Raw genomic sequence first — 17,953 nt, forward strand, 5'->3', positions numbered from 1 at the left:
CACCTCACGTAGGGGCCATGCACCATGGTGGTGTAGCAAGCTGATCTACTAAGTGCAGATTTGCACACAAGCCACACGCAAAGCTACATGATCTACTGTTGGTGGCAACAATGGCAAGAAATCACAGTGGTCGAAGTGCTTACTAGTGATGTTGTGCTCGTCTTGTCATGTCTCTTCGACAAGGGTGGCACAAAAACTAGCATTGTCATGCCATGCACAGTGCTGCGCATGAGATCAGTGTGCTCTACTACTTGTACTTAAGAGCTAGAATTTGCACCGCACTAGAGTACTTTGCGAAGCAACGGTACAGTGTCACGTGCACCTTGGTAGCCTTCGGCGTTGTGGAAATTGGTGTCGTAGGCAAACCTCATAGACGATAGAGATGCTACACTACTTGGCGTAGAGTGGCACACCAGGCCATCGTAGCGCTATTTGCTACCCATAAAAGAGATTTGCATCAAGACAGTGCTAAATTACTGCCATGGTGCAACACTGCATACTATGCTGCATGAAGTAACACTACCATGGAATGCATGTTGGAAAGCAGCACGCCCTACTGCAAGTATTGTGGAAACTCCTTCATGGAGGTGTTGTCCTCTGTTGTGTGTAGAGCAACGTGCACCATGGTGATGTTGTGAGCTCTGCTGTGCACAGAGTTACCAATGACACTACGAGGTGTAGTGCTACTAAAGTTGCACATCATCGAGCATCGGGCTTTGTGGTGCTCAGATCCCACTCATCAAGCTAGGGCGAGAGGTTCTATTGCACACAGTGTTGCGCACTTGGATAGTGTAGCCTACCATGCTTCGCAACAGAATAGTGCATACTAGGCCAGTGTAGCATAGTGCAGTGGCACATGGTGCGATTCAGTGAGCCAGCAATGGTGGTGATGGCTACTCATATGTCATGATTTTTTTCTTTTGTTAAGCAAACAAAGGGCAGCAGTTGTTACATGCAATATTTTGTTTTTTTCGTCTCTTCCATTACATGAAGAGTAGCTAGAGGGGTTTGGGAAGATGATCAATTTGTTTCTTTTGGGTGATATATATTGTGTTTGGGTTCGTCTTTTTTTTTAATTCATTAAACCCAAACCATTTGTGCCTCTGTTTATAAGAAAAAAAAAGTTTTTTTCAAAGGCACCTCATCAAAATTATCCAAGTTCACTTTTACTAGTGGAAAATAGGACTATGTAGTGTTTTGAACCCAAGACCCCACACACAAGGGCAATGAGCTCAACCATTCGGCTAGAACTTATTGTTGGTGTGTTTGTTGGTTTTATTTAAATCAGTATGTCATTGTGGCAAATGAATTTTTTTCATTATTGGATACATGTTTGCCACGATATTATGAGATAATTTTTTCACATTTATTAGGCATTTTATTTTATGTTATAAATTGCCTAGATTATTATTTTTTGTGAATAATAATTATTTGGAAGAAATGTGATGATGTTTTTTTTTTTTTTGTTCATGTACTATGATTACATGTAATTGTGTATTTTATCACTTGTAGTTGTAAGGATAATTTTAGAAAATAGTCTTTAAATCTTTAGAATGTGATAAAATAAAGGATTGAGTAGTCGAGTTTGATTAGTCAATGCTTATTATGACTCCCCCAACTTTTACGTATGGACACATGGAAATCAAAGTATTGGAATGATGACAACATGGGTCACACACCCTAACGACAAGTAATAAGTGTGTGTACATACAACACGTGTAAGACAAAAGACGTAGTGGACAAGTTAAGTCGATCAACTAAGTACCATAATTGTTTAAATACAATTTCATTTAAATACAAGAGTTTCAAAAGTAATACAATTATCTTATAAAAACATAAAAAAACCAAAATGAAATAATCAAAAAAGGAAAACAAAATCCCATCCCATGAGAAAGGGATCCCCAATCACTTCTCCAACGGAGCCGCATCCTTAGGCTTTGCATCCTCATTTGCATCAAAATCTACGGTACCAAAAAATAGTACCGCAGGTAAGTAATAGACCAAATAGCTCAAGAGACAAAAATACATTTATGCAACAACAAATATGCGTGCATATGATGAAATATGCATGAGACCCGAAAGCCTCATTTTCTTAGAAAATGATTATTTTTGAATGCACACCAAAATCCCATTTTGGCCCTAAAACATAGTCATTAAAACATATCCACCATATTTTCAAAAAATGGCCCATTATCCAATTATCCTGTATAGACCATGATCTCCCTTAAGAACTATCCACACACTCTGACTCAATTCATCACACCATGGACATGCGTGTGACTTCGTAACGAGTGATACCCAGTTCTGCACCCAAAGCGTTCGTGGCCAAACATCTTCTAGCCCCTGCCAACAGAGAGGCCATAGAGTCAGCACAAGAGCATTACCGTTTCGTTCGATCTTGTTATCTCCCTGCGACAACTTAGGGGACGTCACTCAGTATATTCTACTTTGAAGTGACCAGAGGAGCTTCACCGAGATAATACCCTAACTCGGCTTGGCGTCGTGATACACACGCACCCAGAAACCATTTTACACATGAAAACTCAATTTTCATTTTCAACACATGAAAATTCATGCAATTATGCAAAAACCCAATTTTCCTTTACAGACATGAACATGCATGCAATTATGCAATGCATATGACATGACACAATTATCCAATAGCGAACAATTTTCAACATAATCTAATCACAGAAATCAACTCCATCCTCCAATCCAACTGACCCCGAAACTCCTCAAACTCAGTCTAGCACAACCAACCAGATCACAAAGATTTGTTAATACAAAATATATTTAAATTTCAAAAGGTTATTTAAAAAATACTTACAGTACTTTAAGGCAAATCTGGAAGATCAAAGGTAACGCCCAAGTGGCGGAGCAACGGCGAACAATGCTTTCCAAGTAATGGTCGTGGGTCTCAAAATGCCTAATTTTGAACGGAGACAAACAAAGACTTGGGATGGTTAGGGTAGGCCTTAGGGGTATTGGTAAAGCTAATAGTGGTGGTGGTTGGTCTTGGATGATGGCGTGGGTAGCAGTTAGAGGCCAAAAAGCATAAATCAGAGATGTAGCTCAAGGGGCTTCAAGGATGGCGGATCGAGGCTGAGGATGGGTAGGTTAGGTTGTTTGAAGGCTGGTGGTGAAGAGATGGTGTTCAATGGTGGCATGACGGCAGCTGAATGGAGGAAAAGTCATGAGGCTTGGTGGACTTTGTGGAAGCAGATGACGAAGAGTTAGGGGTTGAGATTGGTGGGGGATGATAATCGGTAGGAGGGGAAGCTATGGCAGTAATGGTGGCGCTGTTCGGTGGCACACGGTAACGCTACGAGCTTATAGCTTGCTCGATTTCTACACAGCCAGGAGAGAGGAGGGGACGTGGGGATGGTGGCTGGGATGGGTGAGCTCGCTGATGAGTGGGGGAGGTTGTAGGCTAGGCGGTGTCGCCATATGGTGGTGCATGGCCGTGCTGAGGTGGAAAAAAGAAAATGCATAGTGAGGGGGAAAAAGAAGTGTCGCACGCAGGCTGGGGGGAAAAGAGATGAAGAAGAAAAAGAAAAAGAAGAATGAGAAGAAAAAGAAAAGGAAAAAGGAAAAAAGAAAAAGGGAAAGAAATTAAATCCAGTCTTTACCTCTCGGGATCTAAAAATTGATCTAATAAAAATGATTTCAAAACAATAATTTAAATAAAACTAATTTAAACACATGTCTAAGTAAAATAAAATAATAAAATCCAACAATAACATAATTTAAAACAAAGAGCATTTTAAATAATAAACAATATTTTAATAATAATAAAATACATCGAATTAAATTTCACAGTTAAAATTCGTAAAAAATACAACGTGAATCATCTAAAATTTAAAATAAGAAAGTCATAATCCTAAGAAATGCAATAATTAGTTAGTCAAAATACACATAAATACGGGATATCACACTTATGATTAGCTCAACTAATTTCTTCGATTTATGAAGAAATTTTTTTTGAATGTAACTAACTCCATAGATTGCTTATCCTAGTGGGAGTATAGTTGAGATTGATTTGGATTTAATCTCTTATATGATATAAATTTGCACAAAATAAGGTAGAAATTAATAATTAGACATTGTGGTGCAAGAGATGATTAGAAAACTTAACAAAATTTTTGATCTTGTGACATGTATTAATTATTTTTGTTCTAACTTAGATTGACACGGCAAATTGTTTTAGATGTGTGTGCAATTAAATGCGTATAGGTTGGTAACTTTGCAATAACTGAAAAGAAAAGCTAGGGATTGTGTGTGCGACTTAATTGTCTCATTAATATTCAACATGAGCAATAGTTGGATATGAATGTAGATTATTATAAATGGCAGATGGTCTTATACCATCATTATTGTATAAACGTCCAAAAGGTTTAGAGTAAGATTGGAAGTGCACAAGAGATGCACGCATTACAATTTTTATAGAAGTTGAAGGGATCAACAATCAGATAGAGATAAACCACTATTTTGCCTTTCAAAATCTTGTGAGTAATAACAGAAGTCGCACATTATTTTTTGTAATGCAAAGATTAATTGCTCCTATATTTGAAGTTGAACATTATAATCTTGAAGCAACTTAACTCACAGATAAACACAAACTCTGTAAAACTTGCTAATATCTTTGGCAAGTAAGGATATTAAAATCTGAACATCTAAGAGTGTTGAGAACATTTTTTTTATTGGCACATTCATTTTAAAGATTTTATCAGTACACCTCTCTGCAGTATTAGCACTGGTAATTTTGCCCAAGTTTTCTTTCTTTTTAGTGACAACAAATAAGTTCTTGCATATATATGAACTTAGGAGTACCCCCTTGGGAGTAATGTAATACCGGCACCTTGGAGATTTGCATGATAATTGTGTTAAAAGTTTGAATAATTAGGTACAACTTAATTGAGCTGAAAATTTTTGCTTGTGGTTGCACTGATGCAAGATAGGTTTTAGGCTAAGATAATTTCTCTCAAGATTTTCTTTTCTCTCCTATAATTGATTGGAGAATATGAGAAATATTGAGTCAGCGAGAAATTATGATATATCGCTAGTCAGTGGCTAAAATGTCAGATAATACATTTGTTGTACAAAGTGATATTTGTTTTAGCGCTTTTAATGCGATATTAGCGAAGTCTAGAACTAATTTGATTTAAGACTCATTAAAAACAGGGATGTTAGTATTTTTTAGAAGTTTAAAAGTTGGATGGTGACTCATTGACTCATTAATATTATTTCTCGGGTGAAGAGATAATATGCTAAAATGTGTCGTAGAGGCATAGGATGATGAGTGTGAAATTTGAGAAATTGAATATTTTCTCGCTAATAAAATCCCTCATCTTTATTTAATAGAGCCAATGAGAAAATGCAGTATAGGCATTTTCTATGTTAATGTTCCTATATATGCACACTAAGGACATAAAATAAGAAAAATGGTCTCATTATATGAATGTGATTCTAGAGTTTTCTTTTTCTTTTTCTTTTTCCAGAAGGTGAAATATATTTTTTAGATAAAATATTTTCTGAATTGCAATTGTATGAGGAATATGATGAAAGCTATTGTATGATGTAATATGGTGTCGAGGCCCTATTTCTGACTTGTCGTCCTTAGATCAAGTTCATTCACCATTGAGAAAGATTGAGTGGCTATTTTGTACAAACATGAATTCTATAAAAAATATGAAGGATCTAAGCTTGAATATTTTTGGTTCAGTCAAAAAAATTACTCATATTTTCAACAAGGGTGGGGTATTGTGGATTTTCTTAACGGTTAATTGATCGAAAAGAATGTTTTTATCTCACATTACCTTATTCTTAATATTTTCAAAACTTTTATAAAAGGTCGCCAAAAATAGTGGGAGTAATTTAACAACTAGTACGAGTATACTTTTAAGCGATGGTGTATCACTTGTGATAATAACTCCCAAAATTTATAGAATATAAAGATTTTGATAAATAGCATGGTAATTATATATCAATATTCTTTTATCATTTGTAAGTCCTTGATTTTATAATGAAGCTTTCTTCCTATATATATATTAAAAAAAAGAAGTATTCTTCCGTCATTTGGATATTAGAATAGAATATTTGTAATATGGCTCCATTGAAGGTATTAAATTCACATAGTCAGAATCCTAACATATAATTTAAGATTTACTTCACTTATATGATCCAACTTCGAGTTGTTGATCTGATTGATAAATGAAAAGTAGAGTTGATAAAGGTATAGATCCATATCTTTGCCCTAATTGACTTTCCTTTAGACAACCAATGATCACACATTTATCGAAATTTCTCTTGAAAGAGTCAAATATATGATTCTCATAGATAAATTAGATGATTAGTTTTTGTGATGTTTAGGCACAAAATATTGTGAGTGCATGCTTGTTACTTATAGTATTTTGGTACAAAAAGCAAATGAATGTTGTTGTTACTATTTACATGCCATCTAAACAAATCATTTATTCAAAGATACCCAATATGCCCAATTGTTTTTTTTTTATTAGTGACCTATTGAATAAAATGGAAGTTCTTTGAACCCTATTGACAATCTTATAGAAGTGTCCTCCTAAGAGATATGATGATCTAGTTGTCTTAGATTATTAATTATTGCCTAATAAGTAGTTTTCCATACAACCAGGTAGTGGACATGAGTTTGTGAAAAGTAGCTAAAACTTCATGTCTTATGAGATTGTATAAGAAAAATAGTTTCTAAGAGCTCTTGTTAAAAATCCATAGATAATTAATAAGATGGCAAATACCAAAAATCTAGTTTTGCCTATACTATTTAATGTTGCTATTATGGTTTGCTCATGGGGGTTAGAAGTTGAGATTTTGTTAAAAGGTAAATATGGATTATTTGATAAAGTAAATTTGTGATGCCATTTAGACAAGTCGTTAAAAGTAATGGCTAGATTGTTGTGATTGTCTTTGGGGGCAGAGGCCCCAAATTGCTTTACTCTAAATGAAAAATAAAGGTTAGTATCTCACATGCTGTTGTTGAGTACAAGAAATTCATATGAAACTCTAAAGTTCAACTTAAGTTTGTTTAATAATATTTGTGGTCATCTTGTAAATTCTTAAAAGTCACAGTTGGACTTGCTTATTAGAATCTAAGGTTTATATTGTTTTGACTCTAAGTGAGATTCACAATGAATTGTTGACTCCATGGTTGTGCAATGATCTTTTATATATAAAAGTAGAATCTCTAGGTAGAAATATGTTTTGGAAAGTTACTACACATGGAGAGAAATTGTCATTAGATACCACTTGAGAGTTGCTGTTTATTATTTTTAGTTGACCTTATGATTTCTCTCCATCATGATATTGCTTGTCCTGCAGATGATATTAATATGTTTTATGATCATGTGGCATGACTAGAAGCATTTTTTAGTAAGTGCATACATTCACCATAAATTTGAGAGTTATGGTAAAAAAAGGTATATCGACAAGCATAGATCGGCCAACTCACACGAAAGATCGCTTTTGGCGCTATAAAGGGGTAGTGAGCAAAGATGAGACAATATGTCACTTGATACTTGTCTAGAGAAGAATAAGTTGTAAAACACAAAAGATATGTCAGCTTGCTAAGATAAGATTCATCATATATAAAGGGACCGTGCATTTATACCCACAACTCATGTAGCCAATGGTTTAGCCAAATGTGAAATCCTTTTTGGCACTTCGGATAGCGAGCAAATGGAGGGACTTGACTTAAGCGTTGAGATAGTGACTAGGCTATAATCTATACGGTGTATTGAGATTATATATATACTCTTTCTTTTTGGAAAGAGAACACCACTGCAATATATATTTCATAGTACATGTGTTTTTATGACCAACTATAGAGGTGAGTGAATAGATCCCTGCTTCCTCAACGTGTGAGTATTGTATATCATAATTGGTGACCTTAATTTATTTATGCCCTCAGGAGACCTTTGACTATGTTACAAGGTTCAATTTCAGTATCTACTACTTTGGTATGTTATCTATGATCATGAATTATGTGGTTTAAAGACACATTACTGAGAAAGCGACTGGACTAAAACTGAATGACATGAGGGTGAAGGGAAGACTATTTGGTAACATATCAATATTGATGTGTACTCACTGCCGCCAAGTTGTGTTGCTTCATGGAAGTTGCAACATAGTTATGAGTACATCATGTTTTATAGAGTTTTAAGCAGTGCTTTAAGTCACTTAGACTCAAGAGGGATTAGGAATGCTTAATCTAATGTGATAAAATGAGCCAAGGTATAACGAGACACTTTTAAGGATATTGTTATGCTGATCTTTTCTTATAAAGAGTTGGTATAGTGCTCCCATTTATTTTTTACATGTGTGTTCAATGGTCGAACAACCTATTTTCTAGTATGAACAAGATCGAGAACATATTGAAATATGTAGATATGGGGTCTTGCTCACTATGTGCAAGCGGGAGATGTAATAAAGAGGCACCTATAGTGGGAATCTCTTCCCTTTCAATCCAATGTTCAAACATATTCTCACTCAAACGGACAGAACATTTGAATGTTTAAACGATTAACGTTCGAACAAACCTCTGCATGTACTAATTGCGTTTGAACGCTTCTACGTTAACATTCAAATGAATGTCTAAACATTATACCTATTACGTTCAAACATTGGTCCGTTAACATTCGAATAAACATTCAAATGTATAATGCAGTTAACATTTGGACATATAAACATTTGAACATAAATATAATACATTCAAATCATAACCAACGAACGTCAACTTCAATTGTTTGAATATCAATCAGTTGGGTTGACATTCAAAAGTTCGGTTGAACGTTCAAATTTTAATTTCTATGATAGATTTCAAATGTTACAAAAAATGGAACGTTCGAAAGTTACATCAAATGGAAGACCTCTAACCGTCACTAAAAATATTTTTTGTTATGGTTGAATAGTAAATCGTCACCAATTTTTATTTATGATGCATTTTAGGTGACGGTTTCCAACCATCACTAAAAATATTTTTTTTATGGTTGAATAGTAAACCATCACTAATTGTATTTTGTGACATTTTGATAATTTTTTGTGACAGTTTTCTCTATCACAATAAACAAATTGTGGTGTAGTGATAGTGACTGAGAGATAAATAATTAAACTCTAATTTGAATTTTATATATATCAAGCAATCCTTCAACAATTTATTGCTTAGCTTAATTTGCACACTGCCCAAGTACTATGTGATACCCCTTTTAAGTGTATTTTTATTGAATGAGTATTTTAATTTAATTAAAATATTGATTCTTTTATTACAAATTTATCGATTTTAATTGGATTTATTAGTTGTGAAATTTATTTTGAGGTGCTTTCTTAATATTAATTATTATGTTGTGTTTAAATTGCTCTTTCATTTAATTTAGTTTATTTTTGGATTTAAAATTTTGTTGTTAGTTTTTACTAGTTATTTATTATATTTTAGCAAGGTATTGTGTTTAAATTATTTTATTCAATTTATAGCTTTTAAAGTTATTTTCGTTAAATCAGTTTCTAAACCTAAAGGTGAGGACTGTATCTTATTTCTTTTCTCCATCTTTTCTTTTTTGCATTTTCTTTTTCTTCTTCATCTTTCTTTTCCCTTTTTCTTTCTTTTTCCCTCACTTTTCTCCTTGGTCTCTCTCTCCTCTGCACGACACACTTTCCCTCTCCCTCTCCTTCAGTTTTTCGTCCCGCCCAAAACCGCCACCGTGCAGTGCACCACCCATCCCATTCTCTTCCCCTCCGGTTGGTGAACCTCTCCACCAATTTTCAGACCACCTAGCGTCGTCCTTAAGCCGCACTTACCCCTCAAAGCCGCAGTGTTCTAGTGCTCCAACGCCGCCGCTGCTCCACCTCCGGCCACCACTTCATCACTGACCTCTTGCTAACTTAAACCACTCATTTCTAGCTCCGATCAATTGCTGGAGCAACCCGCATGAGCTCAACTCTGTTTTGGCCTTTCTTCACTTCCACGTTTTCACTGCCACCCACAGCCAACCCTCACTTCCAGTAGCTTCATAGACATCTTTAAGCCATTCCCTATCAATCCCAAGCATTGGTTCATCCCCATTCAAAAGTGAGTATTTTACAACCCATGGCCATAGTGTATTCTACACTATTACGTTGCTTTTTCGCCACCTTTTGCAGCCCATTGATCCTCCAAAAATTATTATATAGCACTATAAATATTTTTCAAACTTCCTTTTTGATTTAAATATATTATTACTTTTACAATAAATTGTGACTGGTTGGTTATGTCGAACTGAGTCTGACGAGTCGGGGGCCGGATGAATTTGAGGATAGAGTAATTTATGTTTGGATGATTTGGATTGTTGGATATTTTGTGTCATGTCATTTGCATTGCATCGTGCATGCATATACATGTGTTGTAAATTGAAAACTAAGTTTTCATGTGTAAATAGATTTTTGGGTGCGTGTGTATCACGACCCCAAGCCGAGATGATGCATTATCTTGATGGAGCTCATCTGGTCACTGAGAGTGAATAACACTGAGTGACATCTCCTGGGTTGTCACTGGGCGAAATGGGATCGGACGATAAGGTAACACTGTCGTGCCGACTCCATGGTCCCTCGACTAGCAGGGACTAGAGGATGTCTGGTCATGGTACGCACTAGACACGGAGCTGGGTATCGCTCATATAAATGTCACATATATAGTCGTTACCTACGGTGTGGCATAGGAGCCAAAGTGTGCAGATGATTCCTATGGGAGATCATGGTGCATATAATAATTGGAACTGGTTTTGATATTGGATATGTCATTTTCTAGAAAAATTGCGAGTTTTGGTTGACGGATATTTGTGGGTCATTTTTTGGAAAAATGGTGGGATTTTTATAAGTGGATTTTCCTGAACCATTTTCTGGGAAAATGGTGGATTTCTTATTTTGGGTCATTATCTAGGATAATGGTGAGGATTTGTATTAAAAGATTTATTGTGAGTCATTATATAGGATAATGATGAGGTAATGTTTTTAATGAAAATGTTTGGGCCAAAAATGGGATTTATGATAATTTTTGGAAAATGATGATTTTCGGATCTCATGCATATTGCATCCTGATCATATATGTTGTTGAGCTTTAATGTATTTTTTTCTTGTGGGTATTTGGATTATTACTTACTTGCGGTACTATCTTTGGTACCATAGTTTTTGGTGCAGATGAGGAAAAGGAGGATGAGCTTGAGGAGGCGGCTCAGCTGGAGTATTGAGCTGAAGTTGCTTATATTGTTGGAAAATATTTTCCTTATCTTTATTTTATGTATTTTGGATTTATGACAATGTTAAACTTGTAATATTTTGATACGCTTGTATTTTAAGCGAATTTGTATTTAAACAAAATTCTGGTACTTAGTTGAAGACTTTTATTATCCGCTGTAAGGTTTTATTATACACGTATTACGTGTACACACACTTGATACTTGACGATGAGATGTGTGACCTGTGTTGTTATCATCCCTACACCTCAATTTCCACGTGACCGTGCATGGAGTTGGGGGTGTCACAACTACATGATTTATAGCTGTAGGATTTATAAATTGTGTCTATCATTATTCGAATTAACATTTATAGAATTACATAAATATTTTCCGAAAATGGAAAAATGGTCTTTAGAAGAAAAATTCAACATCAAAATGTTGATTACTTCATAAATTGCAAAATAAGGTTATGGATTTTGTGCTTAAATTCTTTAATTTCTTTCTTTTTTGCTCAATAAAAAAAATGGTAGGAGGCCAAGGGCAACCAAAGGTAGCTTCCCTATTTGGGGTGACCATAATATATAGCATCCTATATAATTGCTAGAAACTGAACAAGAGGGGCCTAGACAATGAGAAGCCTTAAGTACTGCTTAGGTAGCATTTGAGTCGTAGCTTATATCACAATTTTACAAGATATTAATCCAATAGATCCTTAGGCAGCTAATACCAATAGTATAAAGTAAATCCATATTCAGATTCATACCCAAGATCTAGGACATGCTAAACCATTTAGAAGTTAGTCAAGATCCATTAAATAGCCATCCTTGTTAGCAATATTAAGCTTACCTGTCACCTTAATCAGCCATCCTTTCATTAATCTCTTGGGGATTTTGGGATATATATAGCAACCAGGACGGCCTTGATCACGCTCTTTGTTGAAGATCAATGGAGCTGCTGAGTTGGAGAACCAGGAAGCACAGTCACCCTCACCTGCATCACCATTGGATGGCAGGTCAGCAAAGAAAGGAAAACAATCGTGTACAGAAATGGGAGAAGAATTATGAGGAATAAAGTTTCTGTCTTATGTGTAGGCCATGTCCAGACCATGTCCTTTTGTTTGTATTCCACTTTCATTTCTATAAAAGCAGTGTGTGCCGGGTAGTAGTAGGATGTACGCATTACAGAATTTGTAAGCTAGTGACACATATGTAAGTCTATAAAGAGCATGCCCTTTTGTACAGAAAATGATATAGATCAATATACAAAACAATTCATTTCATTTTTTCCTTCATCATTCTACTAAGTTCTTAGTGTTTTCCATCCATTTACTTGCATTTGCATTGATTTTATGGTATCATAGCCTAAATCAGAGCTTAGGTATGGAAGAACACAGCTCAGAAAGCCACAACCAAAACCAAAACTCAAACCCAACCAAAAACCCTGCTCATCCAAACAGTCCATACTACACTGGCACAAATGATGGCACTGGCTCCATGCTTCTTACTCATAGCTTGGACACCAGTAACTATTACTCATGGGCTCGATCAATGAAGAGAGCATTAAGAATAAAAAATAAGCTTGGCTTCATTGATGGAAGTCTATGTGAGCCAATTGACCCAAATGACCCTCTCATGGAACATTGGCTGCATTGCAATGATGTTGTAATCACTTGGATGCAAAATACCATGGCTCTTGATATAAAATGCAGCATAGTATATGCAGAAACAGCACATGAACTTTGGCTTGAGTTGGAGCAACGTTTTGCACAATAAAATGCACCTCAAATCTTTGAGATCAAACAAGCTATAACCCTGCTGATGCAAAACCAAGATGTTGTAAGTGTTTATTTCTCCAAACTCAAAACTTTACTTGATGAGCTTTTGAACTATGAGACAATTCCAAGTTGCAGCTGTGGAGGCTTGAAAACTGTTGTACAAAACCAACAAAGGGATTGGGTTATGAAATTCCTAATGGGTCTAAATGATTCTTATAAGGGAATCAAAGCTCAAATTCTCTTAATTAAACCCTTCCCTAGTCTTAATGAGGTTTATTCCATAATATAACAAGAAGAGAAAAGAAAGGAAATATCCACTGAGGGATCTGTTCATGACTCTATGGCACTGTTTACTCGAGGTAACTACAAGGAAGTTGGTAAACCAAACACTTCTACACAAAAGAGGGATCGATACTATTGCTCTTTTTGCAAAATTACATTACAGTCTCTAGAAAGATGCTTTAAGGCTACCCAAACAAACCAGTTTGCTCTCATTGTCAAATCTCAAGTCATACTAGAAATAAGTGTTTTAAACTACATGGATATCCACTAACTCACAAGTTTGATGGAAGGAACAGACCGTCAGCAAATCAAGTCACTACATCTTCAACTTCTGCACATGATTTAGAAATGACAAGTCTCAAGTGTCCTTAAGCCAAGAACAATATTCACAGCTCCTGGCTTTGCTCAAACCAGCAGCAAGTCCCTTAGCCAACAATGTCCAAAGCATTTTTGCCTCTTCATCTTCGGATGGAAATGTTCATCAAATTTCTAGTACACCCTCATTATGCTTATCTATTTTTAACACCAAGCCTTCAAATAAATTGAATGTGCCTTGGATCATTGATACAGGAGCAATAGATGATATGATCTGTTCTCCCTCACTATTCTCATCAATCCAATCACAAACTTCTTTTTATGTTGCTCTACCTAATGGTGATATTGCTACTACTACTCACATAGGATCAGTAAAAGTTACAAATTCCCTAACCCTTCAGGATGTTCTTTGTGTTCCTATCTTTACTTTCAACTTAATTCTTGCTAGAAAATTAACTCAAACCCTTCACTGTTGTTTAATTTTCTTCCCTCATTTCTGCTACATATAGGACCTTTCAGTTTGGAAGACGATTGGCATGGGTGAAGTGAGGCAGGGCTGTACCACATGCTGCAAGGGGAGGAGAGACCTCAGCCTTGTCAGATACCTTGAGCAAAATGAGTCCACTATCTTCATTTTCTATTTCTACTTCAATCACCAGCAATGATCAAAACTTTGAGTTTGGCACTATAGACTAGGACATTCTTCTTACTTGGTTTTTTATATAGATGGTGAAGTTCATTTTTCCAAAATTCCTAATGAAAAACCTTCCTTCATATGTCCTCTAGCCAAACTGCACAAACTACCATTTCCTCTAAGCATACACAAAACATAAAAGTGTTTTGAACTATTACATTGTCACATTTAGGGCCCTTGCAATGAGATTGGCAGTGATGTATCAAAATATTTCTTGACTATTATAGATGACTTCAGTAGATGTACCTGGACCTACATGTTAAAACTAAAATGTAATGCCACCACAACCCTTCAAAGTTTCTGTGCTATGATAGAAACTTAGTTTGAGACCAAAATAAAAATCATTCAAAGTGATAATGGGGGGGAATTTAACACGAAGGATTTTTATCTCAAAAATGGCATCATACATCAAAGGAGCTATGTTGAGACACGTCAGCAAAATGCTGTGGTGGAAAGAAAACACCAACATATTTTAAACACAACAAGGGCATTGGGTTTCAAAGTGGAATCAAATTATTTTTAACAAAACCCCAAATTACACATATCTTAAAGTTTTTGGTTGCTTGGCCTTTGCCACCACCATTGTCAATGGAAGGCATAAATTCGACCCTAGAGCAAAAAGATGTGTGTTCATAGCGTACCCTTTTGGAGTTAAGGGATACACTTTGCTAGAACTTAAAACCAAGAAAACATTCATTTCTATAAATGTGATTTTCTATGAAAATGTTTTCCCTTACAAAAATGGGATCCTCACAAAAACTCATGAGTAATCAAACCAAAGCAATATTAGTTTCACTCAAATCCCTACCATTCTTACAGAATCTATCACAACTCCTCCAAATATTCCTCAAGAGACAAAAGCAAATTCTCAAAATACCATCTATGAACAGGAAGTTTCTGACACTTTCCCTCAAACTGAGTTAGAAACTAGCTCTCAAGACCTTCCTACTCATCACCATCCATCAAATATAACACCAATCACTCACTTGCCTAGGAGGTCAACAAGGAATCGAAGAAAACCTTCCCACTTGTAGGATTTCATATGTCAGCAGGTCTCTTCTCTTCACCCATCTCAAATGTTGAACAAATAGAAAGGCAAGAGTCCATCAGGTAATGCTTATCCTCTTAGTGATGGTATTTCGTATGAAAAGCTTTCCAATTTATATAGAGCCTTTGTTGTTTTCATTACCTCTCAAACAGAACCTAAAACTTATCAAGAAGCCAAAAGTTCACTTGAATGGTGCACAACTATGAAAGCTGAAATAGAAACTCTTGAACTCAATGACACTTGGGACTTAATTAAATTACCACCTGATAAGGAAGCAATTGGGTGTAAATCGGTATATAAAGTTAAGTATAAAGCTGATGGGAGTGTAGAGAGATATAAGGCAAGGTTGGTAGCAAAGGGATATACCTAACAAGAAGGACTAGACTACCATAAAACTTTTTCACCTGTGGCTAAACTTGTCATTGTCATAACACTTCTAGCTGTAGTAGCAATAAAGGGATTGAGACTTTTTCAATTTGATGTAAACAATGCATTTTTGCAAGGTGAGTTAGATGAGGAAGTCTATATGGAACTTCCTCTTGGGTATTCTAATGCAGATAGCAAGAAGGTGTGCAAATTGAACAAGAGTCTATATGGACTAAAACAAGAATCACGGCAGTGGTACTGTAAGCTCTCAAATTTCATTACTGAGCAAGGATTCACTCAATCTAAAGCTGATTATAGCTTGTTCACCAAAAGGACTAAGGATTCATTCACAACCATCTTGGTATATGTGGATGATATTATAGTAGCTGGTGATTGCATTGAGAGTATCAACTACCTCAAGACTCCCCTTCATGAAAATTTCAGAATCAAGGACCTAGGCAAGTTGAAATACTTCCTAGGAATTGAGGTGGCCAGGACTAAGGATAGGATTCACATATGCCAAAGAAAGTATGCTCTGGATATTCTAAGTGATTTAGGAACCATTGGATCTACACCTGCTAGGATCCCTATGGATCAAAACATCAAATTAGGCAAGGAGGAAGGGGAGCTACTTCCAGAACCAACAATGTACAGAAGGTTAGTTGGTTGATTACTATACTTGACAATAACTAGGCCTGATGTTTCATATGCAGTCTAGTTATTAAGCCAATTCATGGAGAGCCCTCGGGTCCCACATCTACAGCCCTCGGGTCCCACATCTACATGCAGCACACAAGATCTTAAGGTACATCAAGAGAGCACCAGGCCAAGGGTTATTCTATCCAAGAAACTCAAAACTACAGCTACATGGATATAGTGATTCGAATTGGGGAACTTGCCCTGATAGTAGGAGGTATGTGACAGGCTATTGTGTGCTAATTGGTGAATCATTAGTGTCTTTGAAGTCCAATAAACAGCATGTTGTTTCCAGGTCCTCGTCAAAGGCAGAGTATAGGGTCATGGCCAATGTGTGCTGTGAATTGACATGGCTGAAGTACTTATTTGAGGGGACTTACATGTTGAACATTCCCAAGAAGCTTTTCTATACTATGATAATGAATCAGCTTTGTATATAGCCACCAATCCTGTCTTCCATGAGAGGACCAAGCATATAGAGTTTGACTGCCACCTAATTCAAGACAAGATACAAGAAGGGAGCATCATTACAGAACATGTATTTAGCAAATCACAAGTGGCAGACATACTAACCAAGGCTTTGGACTCTCAAAACTTTTACTCTTGTATGTCCAAGATGAGAGTAGCATATATCTACTCTATATCTTGCGGGGGGCTGTTGAAGATCAATGGAGTTGCTGAGTTGGAAAACCAAGAAGCACAGTCACCTCCACCTGCATCACCATTGGACGGTAGGTCAGCAAAGAAAGGAAAACAATCGTGTAAAGAAATGGGAGAAGAATTCTGAGGAATAAAGTTTATGTCTTATGTGCAAGCCATGTCTAGACCATGTCCAGACCATGTCTGTATTCCACTTTCATTTCTGTAAAAGCAGTGTGTGCAAGGTAGTGGTAGAATGTACACATTGCAGAATTTGTAAGCTAGTGACACATATGTAAGTCTATAAAGAGCAAGCCCTTTTGTACAGAAAGTGCTATAGATCAATATACAAAACAATTCATTTTAGTTTTTCCTTCATCATTCTACTAAGTTCTTAGTGTTTTCCATACATCCACTTGCATTTGCATTTGTTTTACTCTTCGATCGGGTACTTTGTTTATTGGAATACTAATAGTCTACAAAATTTATTGGCCTATTAAATATCTTTGTCTAGATGATCTTCCACGTCTTAGCTTTTAAGGTTGTGTAGTTTCGAGTCTGGCTTGTGTGTTTTTTTCTCTTTTTTCTCACTTTTATTTGAACAAGTTGTACCAAGCTACTTGTGTGAGCATTATAAGGTGTGTTTGGTTAGTGAGGTGATATGAGATCACCCCAAACTACCTCACTATTATTCATTACTATTCACTACTTTTTATTATTATTCATTACCTTTTTACTACTATTTATAATTTTTTTCACTGGTTTAGATATAATCTGAGATCCACTCAAAGCAGTTTAAACATAGCCTAAAAAATTATTATGCTAACTCATTGTAGGAACCTAACAAATGAATGAGATCTAAGAGATCACTGCACTACTATTCACTACTATTTAATATTTTATTA

Source organism: Carya illinoinensis, chromosome 4 (genome assembly GCF_018687715.1).
Source record: "Carya illinoinensis cultivar Pawnee chromosome 4, C.illinoinensisPawnee_v1, whole genome shotgun sequence".
Classification (NCBI taxonomy): domain Eukaryota; kingdom Viridiplantae; phylum Streptophyta; class Magnoliopsida; order Fagales; family Juglandaceae; genus Carya; species Carya illinoinensis.